The following is a 14437-nucleotide window of genomic DNA, read 5'->3' on the forward strand; positions in this document are numbered from 1 at the left end:
AGAAATTTAGTTTTACCATTTGATGGAGACACAAAACTTGCTCATCTAGAAGACAAAATAACTTGGATTTTAGCTTTCTGAGGTCTAGAATTTATACTCTTTGGTAAAATAACCCACCACCTCTTGATAGTAATAAAAATTAGCAAAAGTAAAAATAATAAAATTATGTGCCAAAAAATTAATTTAGATCTATTAGGTAATTTTTCCTATTAGAATATATATATATGTGTATATATATATATATATATATATATATATATATATATGTGTGTGTGTGTGTGTGTGTGTGTGTGTGTGTGTGTGCGCGCGCGCGCGCTGCTTTATATACATATATTCATTCATTCATTCATTCATTCATTCATTCATTCTTGGCTAGAACTGTCAGAGAGGGCATGGCCTTGCTGACCAAGAAGTTGGGTGCTGCTATATCAAATGTTTACACACGCACACACACACACACACACACCCCAAAAATAAAACAATGGAAATAATAGGGGTAATTTAAAATATATTTTATTGACCTTCATTTTATTTCTATTTCCTATCTTAAAAATGATAAATCTCAGATTTTTTGATATATAAATATCTATATATTTATAAAATATATTTATATGTGAACATGTTACTGTGCTAAACTCTTTATGTATAATTTTAAATAAAATCATTTCTGACATTTAGAAAAAATATTTGTTATGAACCTAGTAGTGGACTGAATATTATCCTCCAAAATTCATGTACACTTACAACTTCAGAATTTAGTTTTATTTGGAAGTAGCACCTATCCTGATGTAGCTAGTTGTAATTTATACTGAATTAAGGTAGATCCTAAATTCATTGATTCGTTTTCTTATATGACAACCATGGAAAGACATGCACAGACACTCAGGTGAGATACCATGTGACTGTAGGAGCAAAAATTGGAGGGATAAATTTACAACTCCAAAGGTTGCTGGAAAACATTAGAAGCTGAAAAGGCAAGGAAGGGTTCTTGGCTAGAGCTCTCAGGGAGGGCATGACCTTACTGACCAAGAAGTGGGGTGCTGCTGTGATGAATATTTAAAATTATGGTAGTAGTGGTTTTATGGGGGGAGAGAAACGGAGAGAGAAGGGAAAGCATACAGAAATGGTAGGAGACCTTCAATGATACATAAAATTATAAGAGGTCATGAGGGGCAAGGGGGAGGGGAAAAAAAGGGGGAGAGAATTGAACAACAGCAGGGGAGGTAGAGGGGGAAGATGGGAGGGGAGGGGAGGGGAGGGGGGATAGTAGGGGATAGGAAAGGTAGCAGAATACAACAGACACTAATATGACATTATGTAAAAATGTGAATATGTAACAGATGTGATTCTGCAATCTGTATTTGGGGTGAAAATGGGAGTTCAAAACACAATTTGAGTCAAATGTATGAAAGATGATATATCATGAGCTATGTAATGCTTTAAATAATCAATAAAAAATAAAATAATAATAAAAAAATAAACAAATAAAAAAAATAGAATTGAGTAGTGGATAGAGGCTGGAAGAATTTTGAGGCAAATTATAGCTCAGTTTGCCTTAAAGAGATTGTTGATAGAAATATGGATGTTAAGAGATGAATGAGGAATTCTTGAAACATTTTTAGGTATTTGTAACAGCAGCACCCCACTTTTCAGTATCAAAACCTATGTTAGTTTCCTAATACTGCTGCAATAAAATACTATAAACCGGATAACTCCCAACAACAATAATTTATTTTGTCTCAGTTCTTGAAATCGGGGAGTGTTGGCATGGTCATGTTTCCTCCAAAGACTCTAAAAAATTACTCTTCTTCACTTCTTTCATATCCTGGTCATTATCAGAAGTGCCTCGTTCCTTGAGTCATAGCCAAATGTTTCCAATTTCTTCTTCTATGTTTTCTTTAAAAATGAGAGAAAAGCATATCACTTAACCGAACGATTATCCAGTATTGCCTTACTGTATCTATTGTGTTTATCCCTCTGAGGCCCACAGTTTTCTCCTACTGTCTGTTAAGGTAGTCACATATTCAACTATTTGACAGGTAGTTGGTATAGGACAGTATATTACTAAAAGGTAAATGATTTTTTCAGAAAATAAGAGAGTTGTGTAAAAGTACAAAAGATAAAGAGATAAGTATTTAGGGAAGTCTTTCTGAAAAAGCTTAGAAATGATGTTAATAATTCCCAACAAGGGTCTAATAAGGAAATGGAAATCTTTAAAGACTCTATATAAATTAATTAAAAATATATGAATAGGCAAGTAGTATGAACAAATTAACTGAAAGCTTGCCTTTGTAATTTGTACTTTCATCCCATCTGTAAATAATATTTATCTCAACAAATGTCTAAGTACTTCAAAACCTTAGACATTTTTGAAATAAGTAATACAGTATTGTATAATTCACTTCAATAATATCAATAGAATATGTATTTGTGGATCATTAGGTAATAAAAATGTTTTAGCAAATTTTAGTGTTTTTACAACCTGTGAGAGAGCCTACATTAGGAGAGCAAATATTTTCCCCTCACACATCAGATAGATTACTAATCACCAAGGTATATAAAGAACTCAAAAAGCTAAACACCGAATAAAAATCAAATAACCCAATCAATAAATGGGCCAAAGACCTGAAGAGACACTTCTCAGAAGATGATGTACAATCAATTAACAAATACATGAAAAAAATGTTCATCACTAGCAATTAGAGAAATGCAAATTAAAATGACTCTAAGATTTCATCTCACTCCAGTCAGAATGGCAGCTATTATGCATACAAACAACAATATATGTTGGTGAGGATGTGGGAAAAAAGTACAGTCATATACTGCTGGTGGGACTACAAATTGATGCAGCCAATATGGAAAGCAATATGGAGATTCCTTGGAAAAACTGGGAATGAAACCACGATTTGACTCAGCTGCCCCTCTCCTCAGTCTATACCCAAAGACTTAAAAACAGCATACTACAGGGACACAGCCACATCAATGTTTATAGTAGCACAATTCACAATAGCTAAACTGTGGAACCAACCTAGAGGCTCTTCAATAGATGAATGGATAAAAACAAATGTGGCATATTACTCAGCAATACAAGAGAATAAAATCATGACATTTTCAGATAAATGGATGGAGTTAGAGAAGATAATGCTAAGTGAAGTTAGCCAATCCCCAAAAGCCAAATGCTGAATGTTTGCTTTGATATAAGGAGGCTGATTCATAGTGAGAGTGGGAGCATGGGAGGAATAGACAAACTCTAGATAGGGCAGAGGGGTTGGAGGGAAAGGGAGGGGCATGGAGTAATTAAAGATGGTGGAATGTGATGATTCATTACAATCCAAAGTATATGTATGAAGACACAAATTGGTGTGAATATATTACGTTTACAACCAGAGATATAAAAAACTGTGCTCTAGTTATGTAGTAGGAATTGTAATGCATTTTGCTGTCATATATAAATTAAAAAATTGACATAAAAATAGTGTTTTCATTAATATAAGTAAAAATCTTTCAAATGCCTTGCCTGTAAAACCACTTTTCTATTTTACATTGAATTTTAGATTATAGGAAATACTTAAGCAACACAAATCATCTGAACATACTAAATGAAGAAATAATCCTTCAGAAGGTAAAATTTTCCTTTCAAATTTTTGAACTAGAATATTAAAGGATCATTTAAGTGAACAGAATTGACTTTTCAAATCATATTTAACTATGCATCCGCTTTTTTTATCTGAAAACATTTCTTTATGAGGTTTATGTTTTTTAGACATATTCAGATGTGAATAAGGCCAAGAATGAGAAAATTAGGAAGAAAAGGTGGAATAAAAAGATACAAGTAGCCAGGACCAGTGGTGCATGCCTGTAATCTCAGCAGCTTAGGAGGCTGAGGCAGGAGTATGGTGTTTTCAAAACCAAACTCAGCAATTTAGTGAGACCCTATCTATAAATAAAATTACAAAAAAGGCCTGGGAATGTGGCCTGTGGTTGAGTGGTCCTGGGTTTAATCCCTGGTACCATAAAGAAAAGATGTAAATATTATCCCTTTTTACATAAAAGCAATGTAATTTGTTAATTTGTTTTCAGATTTTAAATTACTGTGCCTGATTTTCACATAACATTTATTCTTTAAGTAAAACTTTATATCTTTTTGTGTTAGCTGGATTTTTGACAAATACTTTATGTTGCATGTCTTTTATATTCATAGAAACCAGAAAACACAGTCAAAAAAACTGGAAGGAATATGCAAAATATATTAGAGGAATATGGGAAAGATAACAAGAAAAATAAAAGAGTAATACTATGCTTAGTGACTTAAGAAGGTGTTTGGTCTTTAACTATTAATTCAATTACCAATACCAAAATGATGGATTATTGGGTAATCAAATGTTAAAGATGCTGTTGGTGTATAAGATACTAAAAAATTTGGAAACAACTGATTTCTAAATTAAAGAAAATTATTTTTCCTTACCTCTAATTTTGTATTACATAATCATAGATACTGAGTCTATTAAAATAGGAATGTGATGGCTCACAGTACTGGAACTGAATAAAATTTTTATCTCAGCACTTCCAGGGATGACATATTAATAAATGAAACAAGTGTGAATAAAGCTCATACATCTATGAGTTACAAAACTTCAAAATTATATTTATGAATTTCAAAGGTCCAAAACATATTACCATTGATGACCAAAAGATTCAGAATGAGGTAATGTCCAAATTCATATCTTTACATATATTCAGATGTGGTCAGACTAAAGTTTTACTACAAGGTTATAGTTCACTAAACAATTTCCTGTTGCCTTTAATAGGATTCACACTGGCTTTTTTGTATTCCTAACATTCCTCTCTGAATGTTCCAAATTAAAGTGCCAGAAAACATTTGAGTTTCTTTAGCTGATATACTCCCTGCACCCTTTACCCACTAGGAGTAGAATTCTAAAAGGAAATAATTGCAAATGACCTTGACCTTCCTTTGCACATAAAAGTTAACTTCTCTTATATTCAGTACATTGCCTTGTAATTTAGTAAAATGATAACATAATGACATGTAATTGTGCAATTTGCAACAAACTCAAAAGAAACAAGAATTGATCTGGCTTAGTATTTTATCACAGGGTAGTCAATCTCTCCAAAGAAGTTTTTTGTTACCATTTGTCTACTACATAAGTCACATTTATTTAGAACAGTAAAACATCAACTAGAATAAAATGGGAAGAATTTAAGACACAAATCTTTATGAGTCAATCGTAAAAACATTAACTGGTATGTGAACATGAAGGTCATATTTGTGATCTCATTTAGAAAACAATTATTGGAAAGGTTAAAGGAAAACAATGTAATATCTTGATGACAAGTAATATGTAAGTAACACACAAGAGTCACAAGGTCTTGTGGATGCTTCTCTTCTCAGTCATTGTAATTAGTATAATTGTACATGGGAAGTTCTAAAATCTAAAAGAAAAAGCAAGAGCACAATCAAGTATCTTGTTCAAATCATAAAGAAGCTTTCAGGAAAAATAGGGATCAAAGTTAGAATTTCTTCAATTCAGTTCCTTTGAATTTTAGAGATTTTTAAAATTATATATACTTAAAAGCATCATAGAGTCAGAAATTAATTCATTGAATACATATATTGTATGCAGGAGGATATCCATGAATAGATTATACATGATCTGCAATCTTAAGGGGCAACAAATCTTTCATTATTTTGACAATAAAAACATCATTAAATTAAGTTGATCTAGTCTCTCAATTTTAATTTTAGTTCTTTACATTGATTTTATAAACAAAGACAAAAATCTTAGCTGCTAATAAAACTGCTATTGATTGTTCCATGTTTTTGTCTCCTTTCACTTCTTAACTGGAGTTGAAGGTGCTTATAGATAAAATATGAGTTTGGTAAGAAAAGATGTATAAACATACAGATAGTAAATCTTTTAATGATTTTAAATGAATCAATTTGTTTCTAAATAGTTTGGGCAAGATATCTGACTAGTTTAACAAAACAATATCTAAAATTTCTAAGGGACAAATTGAAAGTATATGAGTTATACAAGGAATATGAATACTTGGAATAAACAAGAAATAAGTTTTATATCTATGAAGTTCAAAAGAATAACTCTTTCAAAAATTCTAAATTATTATAATATTTCATAATGGTAATAAAAGGCATTCTTATTTAAAATTTGCAAATATTAAAAATTATCAGTCCTTTTCATTGGAAGGTACTCATAATAGAAACTGCCAATTTTACCAAAATGATTGGTATGGCAGTTTAATTCTTGTTTCATATTTAAAAATTCTGAAATCAAAGCAAAATTCATTAGTAATATACACACCTAATTCAAGGTTTTGTCTCATTTACAGTGGAATTAAGCAAGACTTTTTTTTTTCCACTAGTATATTGATATTATAAAATCTGTGCAGACTTTTCTATTTTGGTTTCACTATTAAAGATGGTGTTTGGTTAATAGTGATTGAGATAACTATCACTTAAGAAGATATGTTTTGTATGATGTCAAATAACAACCTTGGAGGTTAAAACACAAATATATGATTCTACATTTACTCAATTAATTAGATATTTCTCACATATATCATGAAGATATTCTCTGCTATGCACTTAAATCCATTCTCTATCCAATGCATATAAAGTGGAACCGTGGAAAGAACTGCTAAGAAGTCTCATTTATGACAGTCCCATCTCAACAAAAGTTGCACTTCTAGCCTGGATCCCAACAGCAACACCCACTCATGTAAGTCGTCTAAATAAAAGTGGACAGAATTCTAAAAAGAACAATATAAGGCCAGGTGCAATGACACATGCCTGTAATCCCAGCTACTTAGGAAGCTGAGTCAAAAGGATCACAAGTTTGAGGTCAGCTGCAGCAGCTTAGCGACACTCTGTTCTCAAAATAAAAATATAAAAAGGGTAGCAGGGGGAATGTATCCTGGGTTCAATCCTCAGGACCACATACAAAAAAAGTAGGAATTTACTAACATGTCCCTAGATTATGACTAAAGTGAGATATTAAATAAAATGCAACAATCAGCCTTGAAAGGAATAAAGTATGTTAATTAAGCTCAGATAACCATAGTAAAATATTTAGACAAGGACATTTTGGAAATTGAAAGAACATCTATAAATCAAATTTATTTTCCTGCAGGCATTTCCTGATATCTGAGTACAAGAGTCTATAAATTATGATTAAAAATATAATTTGAGTTTTATTAGTCCATATTCCTCTACTACAATCTACCAAATGCAATATACAAACTATAAAATGTTGAAAAATAGTAAAGTTTCTGTTCTTCTAATATCATTTGATTTTATAAGTAAGATATAACACACCAACAAAAATGCATAGCAGTTATGATTAATTTTGTATATACATTTACTCTGCCAGATCTTTAAACTTTAGAATTAATAATAATCAAAATGAGTGAATGGGCATCTTTATTCAGTGATCATGCAACAGGTGATACCATGACTTTCAAGACTAGAGAATCTGTGGGTTTAAGTAGTGGACTCAGGGAAGGTGTCTGGAAATGGGAGGGGGAAAGCTGTATATGTTATACATGCATACCAGATTTAGGTAAATGATTTTGAAGAATTGGGTAAGTACTGGGTATATTGGCAAGATGTAAGAAATAATTTAGGAACCTGAATGAACAGTTTATAGACTATAGAATTTAAGTAGGTTGCATTGAAGAAAGACAAAATACATCAGAAAAAAATCATAGCTTCATTATAATTTTTATCATACTTCTCATAAAATTGGTAAGAAGCTGGAGAAGGTAGTGGATCAGCATAATCCTCAAATCACTTTTTATTCATTTATAAAAAAGTTGATTTTTAAAATATTTGAGCAGTTAATCTAAGTGTCTTTACTATCCCTCAAAATTTAACAAGATTAATGAATAATTTATTGAACACTTTTATGAAAGGATTCAACAAATTGACCCCTTCAACTTCTTATAAATCTCTTTGATCATCCTTTTCTCTATATTTCACTCCTTAGCCAAAATATCACATAGATTGGTCTCTGCAACATTTTGCGTTCATTTTCACATTGTATCATGGCTCATGATATTCCTTCTCTACTAAAAGGGTCAGCCCATGACCTCCCTTTTCAATGAGACCTACCTCAATATCCTTGGTCATTTTCACTTAATGGAGCATTTGACTGCCTCATATTATTATTGATCTCTCTGCAAGTATTTGGTTTCTACTTGATTGTAAGCCACTTGGTATCATGATTTATGGTTTTTACTTCTTTACATTCCCTATTTTGTATGTGACTTTTAGTCAGGAACACATACAAAATAGAAATTCAAACATGTATATATCAATAATTATTACTTTTTTAAACATACTCCACTAAGAGTTTAATATTATTATTTTTCCTTTTGCATATTCAAAATATTTTTAAATAATTAAAAAAGTCATGTACAAACTTATCAGAAATAATATGAAACCAGGGCCTCATGTATGCAAAGTGCACCATCTACCAGTGAGCTACATTCTCAATTCAAAACTTATATGAATTTGATATTACCACAAAGTTGTTTTCTAAGATGTGTTATAAATTTGTTGCCATTCTATGTGTGGTGTACATTCCAGTTTAAATACTAGAATGGAGAAATATAAATATTGTAAAGGACTGTTTCATGGGTCCTTTATATAAAAAGCCACATTTTAATGAAAATTTCAATACATTGGTGATAGTGATTTAAGACAATAGCAGAAGATATATTTGTATATAATTTTATTCTATTTAGGTAAACTTCTATATCTTTTAATAATAATTACTTCTTGTCTTGAAACTTAGAGTAACATTATTTATTTGGTAATTTTATGAAGGATGGCTGTATTGGAATAGATCCTTTTTCATCATGAATTTTTAATAAGTTGAGTTTTTCTCACCTTCTTTTCATTAGGGTAGCTAAAGGTTTGTCAATTTTATTTATTTATTTTTTCATAAAACCATGCTTTAGTTTTTTCAATTTTTGAACTGTTTCTTTTGTTTCAATTTCATTGATTTCCACCCTGATTTTAATTATTTCTTGTCTTTTATTTTTTGTATTGGTTTGTTTTTCTTTTTCTAGGGCTTTGAGATGTAATATCAGGTCATTTATATGTTGACTTTTTCTTCTTTTAATGAATAACCTTAATGCAATTAGCTTTCCTTTTAGCAGTGCCTTCATAGTGTTTTGGAGTTCCCATTGACCATAAGAATTTTTTTTATCTCCTCCCTGGTGTCTTCCATTATTCATGTGTCATTTGATAGTGTATTATTTAGTCTCCAGGTGTTGGAGTAGCTTCTATTTTTAATTTTATCCTTCTAATTTTATTTCATTATGGTTAGATAGAATGCAGGGGAATATCTTGATTTTTCTATTTGCTAACATTTTCTTTGTGGCATAACATATGGTCTATTTTGGAGAAGGATCTATGTCCTGCTGAGAAGAAATTGTATTCACTTATTGATGGATGGAATATTTTATATATTTTTGTTAAGTCTAAATCATTGATTGTTTTATTGAGTTCTGTAGTGTCTTTGTTTGGAAGATCTATCCAGTGGTTAGAGAGGTATATTAAATTCACCCAGAATTATTGTGTTGTGGTATATTTTATTCTTGTATTTGAGAAGGGTTTGTTTTATATACATAGATGCCCCATTAATGGAGGCATAGGTATTTATGATTATTATATCTTGTTGATGTATGAATCCAGTAAGCAGTATGAGATGTCCTTCTTTATCCCTTCTCACTAGGTTTGATTTGAAGTTCACTTTATCTGATATGAGGATAGAAACCCCTGCTTGTTTATGTGGTCTTTATGAGTGGTACATTTTCCTACTCTTTTCACCTTCAGTCTGTGACTGACTTTTCCTGTGAGATGAGTCTCTTGAAGGCAGCATATTATTGGGTCTTTTTATTTTTTTATTCAATCTGTCAATCTGTCTTTTAATTGATGAATTTGGCCATTCACAATCAGGGTTATTATTGAAATATAATTTGTATTTTTGGGCATTTTGGTATATGTTTGGTACTCAACTTGACTTGGATTCTCCTTTGATTGGCCTTTCCTTTAGTATAGTTCCTGCCTTTGCTGATTTTCATTGTTGTTTTTCATTTCCTTCTCCTGCAGTATTTTGCTGATAATGCTCTGTAGTGCAGGCTTTCTCACTGTAAATTCTTTTAACTTTTGTTTATCATGAAAAGTTTTGATTTCATCATCAAATCTGAAGTTTAATTTTGATGGATATAAGATTCTTGGTTGGCATCCATTTTCTTTCAGAGATTTGTATATGTTGTTCCAGAATCTTCTAGCGTTGAGGGTCTGGGTTGAAAAATCTGCAGATATGTGAATTTGTCTCTCTCTATTTGTGATCTGATTTCTCTCTCTTGCAGCCTTTAAGATTCTATCCTTATTCTGTATGTTAGGTATTTTTACTATAATGTGCCTTGGTGTAGATGTGTTGCAATTTTGTACATTTGGTGTCCTGTAAGCTTCTTGTATTTGATTTTCCAATTCTTTCTTCATGTTTTGGAAATTTTCTGATACTCTGTCATTGAAGGGATAATGTATTCCTTTGATTTGAACTCTGTGCCTTCCTCTATCCCAATAAATCTCATATTTGGTCTTTTGGTGTTATCCCATAATTCATGGATGTTCTATTCATGGTTTCTTATCATCTTCATTGTGTGGTCAACTTTATTTTCAAGATTGTATATTTTTTCTTCATTATCTGATGTTCGATCTTCCAAGTGATTTAGTCTGTTGATGATGCTTTCTATTGAGTTTTTTATTTGGTTTATTGTTTCCTTCATTTCAAGGAGTTTTGATTTTTTTTCCAAAATCTCTCTTTCTTGAAATAATCGTTTGCTACTTTTATTTGCTCTCTTATATCTGTTGGTGTGATCAATGGTTGCCTGTATTTGCTCTCTTATGTCATTCTTTAATTCATAAATCATTTTAATTATATACATTCTGAATTACTTCTCTGACTTTTCATCAACTGCACTGTCAATGAATCCTATTATTGCAGTACCTTGGTTTGTTTGGGACACTTTCTTCCCTTGGTTTTTCAAGCTGCTATGTGCCTTCCTTTCTTGCAGTATGGATCTGAGGTATTATATTTCTATCCTATAATCTTGTAGTGTCCCTGCAGATTACCTGTACCTCATCTTGGTGTTGAGTTTGCAGTCCCTGGACTGGTGTCCCAAGATGGATGTTAATGCTACTAAAGGTGTTGGTAGCAATAGTGCAGGTAACTCAAGATAGCTTTGGTGTGGAGACAAGTGCATGGAGTACCACATACATGGCATACATTAAGGGCATGTGTGTGGAAGGCCACTCCCCTAGTGCTAGGCACATGAGTGGCAGGCTGCTTACCGGATAGGCACAGCCCTGGGCATGAGGCCATGGGTTATAGCTCCTGTGCAATGGCCTACTCCTCCATTGGTTACTTCAAGGCCAGTTAGCAGAAATTGCACTGATGGCTGCCTATAATCTGCTTAGCTACTACCTGAGTATATATACATGGTAACTGAGTAATAAAATCATACCTGCTTCCTACTTGGTCTCCAAAGGTCTTGATTAGTGACTCCGTAGACACACTCTCCTCTACCCTGTTCTGTGGACCTCCTCGCTGGACGAGAGAGTGCCCACACACTGTGGGGATGTCCCAAGATGGATGCAACCACTTTCAGAGATGTGGCTGAAAGGGTGGGTTGTCTGTTTGAAGATGCAGCTGACTCCAGGCCCTGTCTGTTGTCCCAACATTGAAGCTATTGCATCAAGAGGGCTATGGCAATGGCTGCAGTGTCCAAAGAAGGATTCATGCTCGGGGAGCAACATGTTGGTAAAGGGAAAGCCCCAGCATGGTCCTCCACTCTGCACAGGAGCGGTCCTGGGCATGACTTGGACCTGGGCTCCAGTGTGGGTTGGCTGGTGTCAGGTGGGTGTTCGGGGCCAACTTTGGCCTGGGCTCCAACACTGGTTAGCAGGGTTGGGCCTAGGCCTGGGCCTAGGCTCTGTCATGGGTTTGCAGGTTGGCAGGAATTGTCCTAGGCAGATGTCAATATAATTTAATGAAATGATAATTAACTGGCTTATATGAAATTAGGCCTGAGACCTAAGACTCAGCTTCCATTACTTCATGGAAACATTTGCTAACAGAATTGAGTGTTTGTTTTCTGTTGTTCCTAAAGAATTTACCCAGAAATTCCAGAGATTAAATCAGTAAATTCTTACTTCCTTTTTCTTCAATTCAGAAATTCAGAAGCAAATTAGCACTATGGTTCTGGCTCTGAGTCTCTCATTAGGTTGAATTTGGGACTAGGTAAGGGTACAGTTGTTTGAAGATTAACTGTGCACTGTCCTACACAGCTCACTTTTGTAGATGTTGGCAGGAAACCTCAGATCTTTGCCATGTGTACTTCTCCATGATACTCGGTAAAAGTTTCTTGTTTTAGTCAGCTTTTTCACTGCTGTGACCAAAAGACCTGACAAGAATAATAAGAGAAGGAAAAGTTTGTTTGGGGACTCGCTGTCAGAAGTCTCAGTTCATAGAGGGCTGGCTCCATTACTAAGGGTTCCAGTTGAGGTATAGTATCATGGCAGAAGGAGTGGCAGAGGAAAGTAGCTATGGACATCACACCAGGAAGCTTAGAGAGAGAGGCAGCTCCATGCAACAAGGACAAAATACATAACCCAAAGGCACACCCCCACTGAATTCTATCTCCTCCAGCCATACCCTGTAGGTCTTCAGCCACCATTCAGTTAATCCCTATTAGGGGATTAATTCACCGATTGTGTTAAGGCTCATAATCCATTCATTTCATCCTTAAACCTTCTTGCTGTGTCTCACACCTGAGCTTTTGGGGGCCATCTAATATCTAATTCATCATAGTTCTCATGCCATGTCACCTACTTTCCCTGGAACAAGTAATCCAAGAGAAAAATCAATGCACTCCACCATGTATCTAATAACCTAGCCTTAGAAACCACAGTGTTATTCCCTCAATACCTTATTACTCACAATTATACCCTTTCTAATATCAGAGAAAATACACAAGGGTGTCAATAGCAAAAATCTGTGATCAGTGGAAGTCATTTGGGGACCGATCACCACAGGCTCCTGTCATTTAGCAGTTATATTTACAACCAAAGCAATTAAAGATCTTAGTTTGGACACCAAGTTATATTTTACTAGAATTGCCTTATAAAATGGTTTTTTAATATAAAAAATGGGATAATCAATATCTCATTTCACTCTTCATGATTCACTGACAATTATCCCCAAAGAATAGACATTTTCACTTTTTTTGTATGAATTGAAATATCTTTATTAGCTTAGTACTATCAATAGGACTAATAATATATTAGTTATGATTGGCATCTTTAGAACTGAACATGATGATATAGGCATTAATGAGGACTCTTGGATTGAACTACACATAACTCAAATGTGTTCACATACTACCCTAGTGGAAGGTGCCTGTGGAAAGTTATAGCAAATGACCTACCCTCACTCACCAGCTATCAATTATAACTTCAGAGTCAGCCAATATTGTAGGTTCATATTTTCTACTAAGAACACATTCTTCTAATTGAGTAAGTATTAACTCTCTGGATAGGATAAGAATAATTCAGAATTAGATCACCAGATTTCCAATCAGAGTTGCTAGCTAGATTCTTATTATTTTTCTTTTTTTGTTATTCAATATTTTAGGAAACTTGGTTTCAAATGATTCTATCTCCTTCTCAGATGCAAGCTGAATGTGACAACAGGAAACAACAAAATTATGGTAGGTCACTGAGCCTCAAAATATCCCTCCTAAGTGATAATTACCTTGTCTATCAGCATGTTCATCCTAATGTTGACATGAAATTCATATGCTGCTTAGATACAGCAATTCACTGAATTAAGGGTTTTGTACAATTAAAAAAATGTGGATTGAATTTACTTTGGTGCTTTCTGAAATTTTTTTCTATGGAATTTCTTCAGTATACAACCAATGCAGAATAACAATACATATTTCTGAGTTAGGCACCCCTTCAGGGTTTATAAGTATCACAGCATAAACTACTGGATGTAGGCATATCTGTTAAACGGTCTTGTTTTTTGACTAGTGGATTGCTCTAAGTCTCTAATGCCATAAGATGTGAAATATCAGTTATTGTTCATCAGTGGCTCATCATTAATCATCTGGAAGAAAGATATTTATGTGGCAGCTCCTTCATGATTACAAGAAGCAAAGGAGGAGAGAGAACACATTTTCAATAGAATGAAGCAAAAATGAATGTAAATAACTGAAAGATAAGCATGAAGGAAATAATTTAACATCACAACCCAGGGATCCTACCAGATTTTTGCTTTTGAAGTGGCTTCTTTACATAGAAAAGACAGTGATGTTTGCCACTGTT

This window comes from Spermophilus citellus (assembly GCF_964194105.1).
Source record: "Spermophilus citellus genome assembly, chromosome: 1".
In the NCBI taxonomy this organism is placed as follows: Eukaryota; Metazoa; Chordata; class Mammalia; order Rodentia; family Sciuridae; genus Spermophilus; species Spermophilus citellus.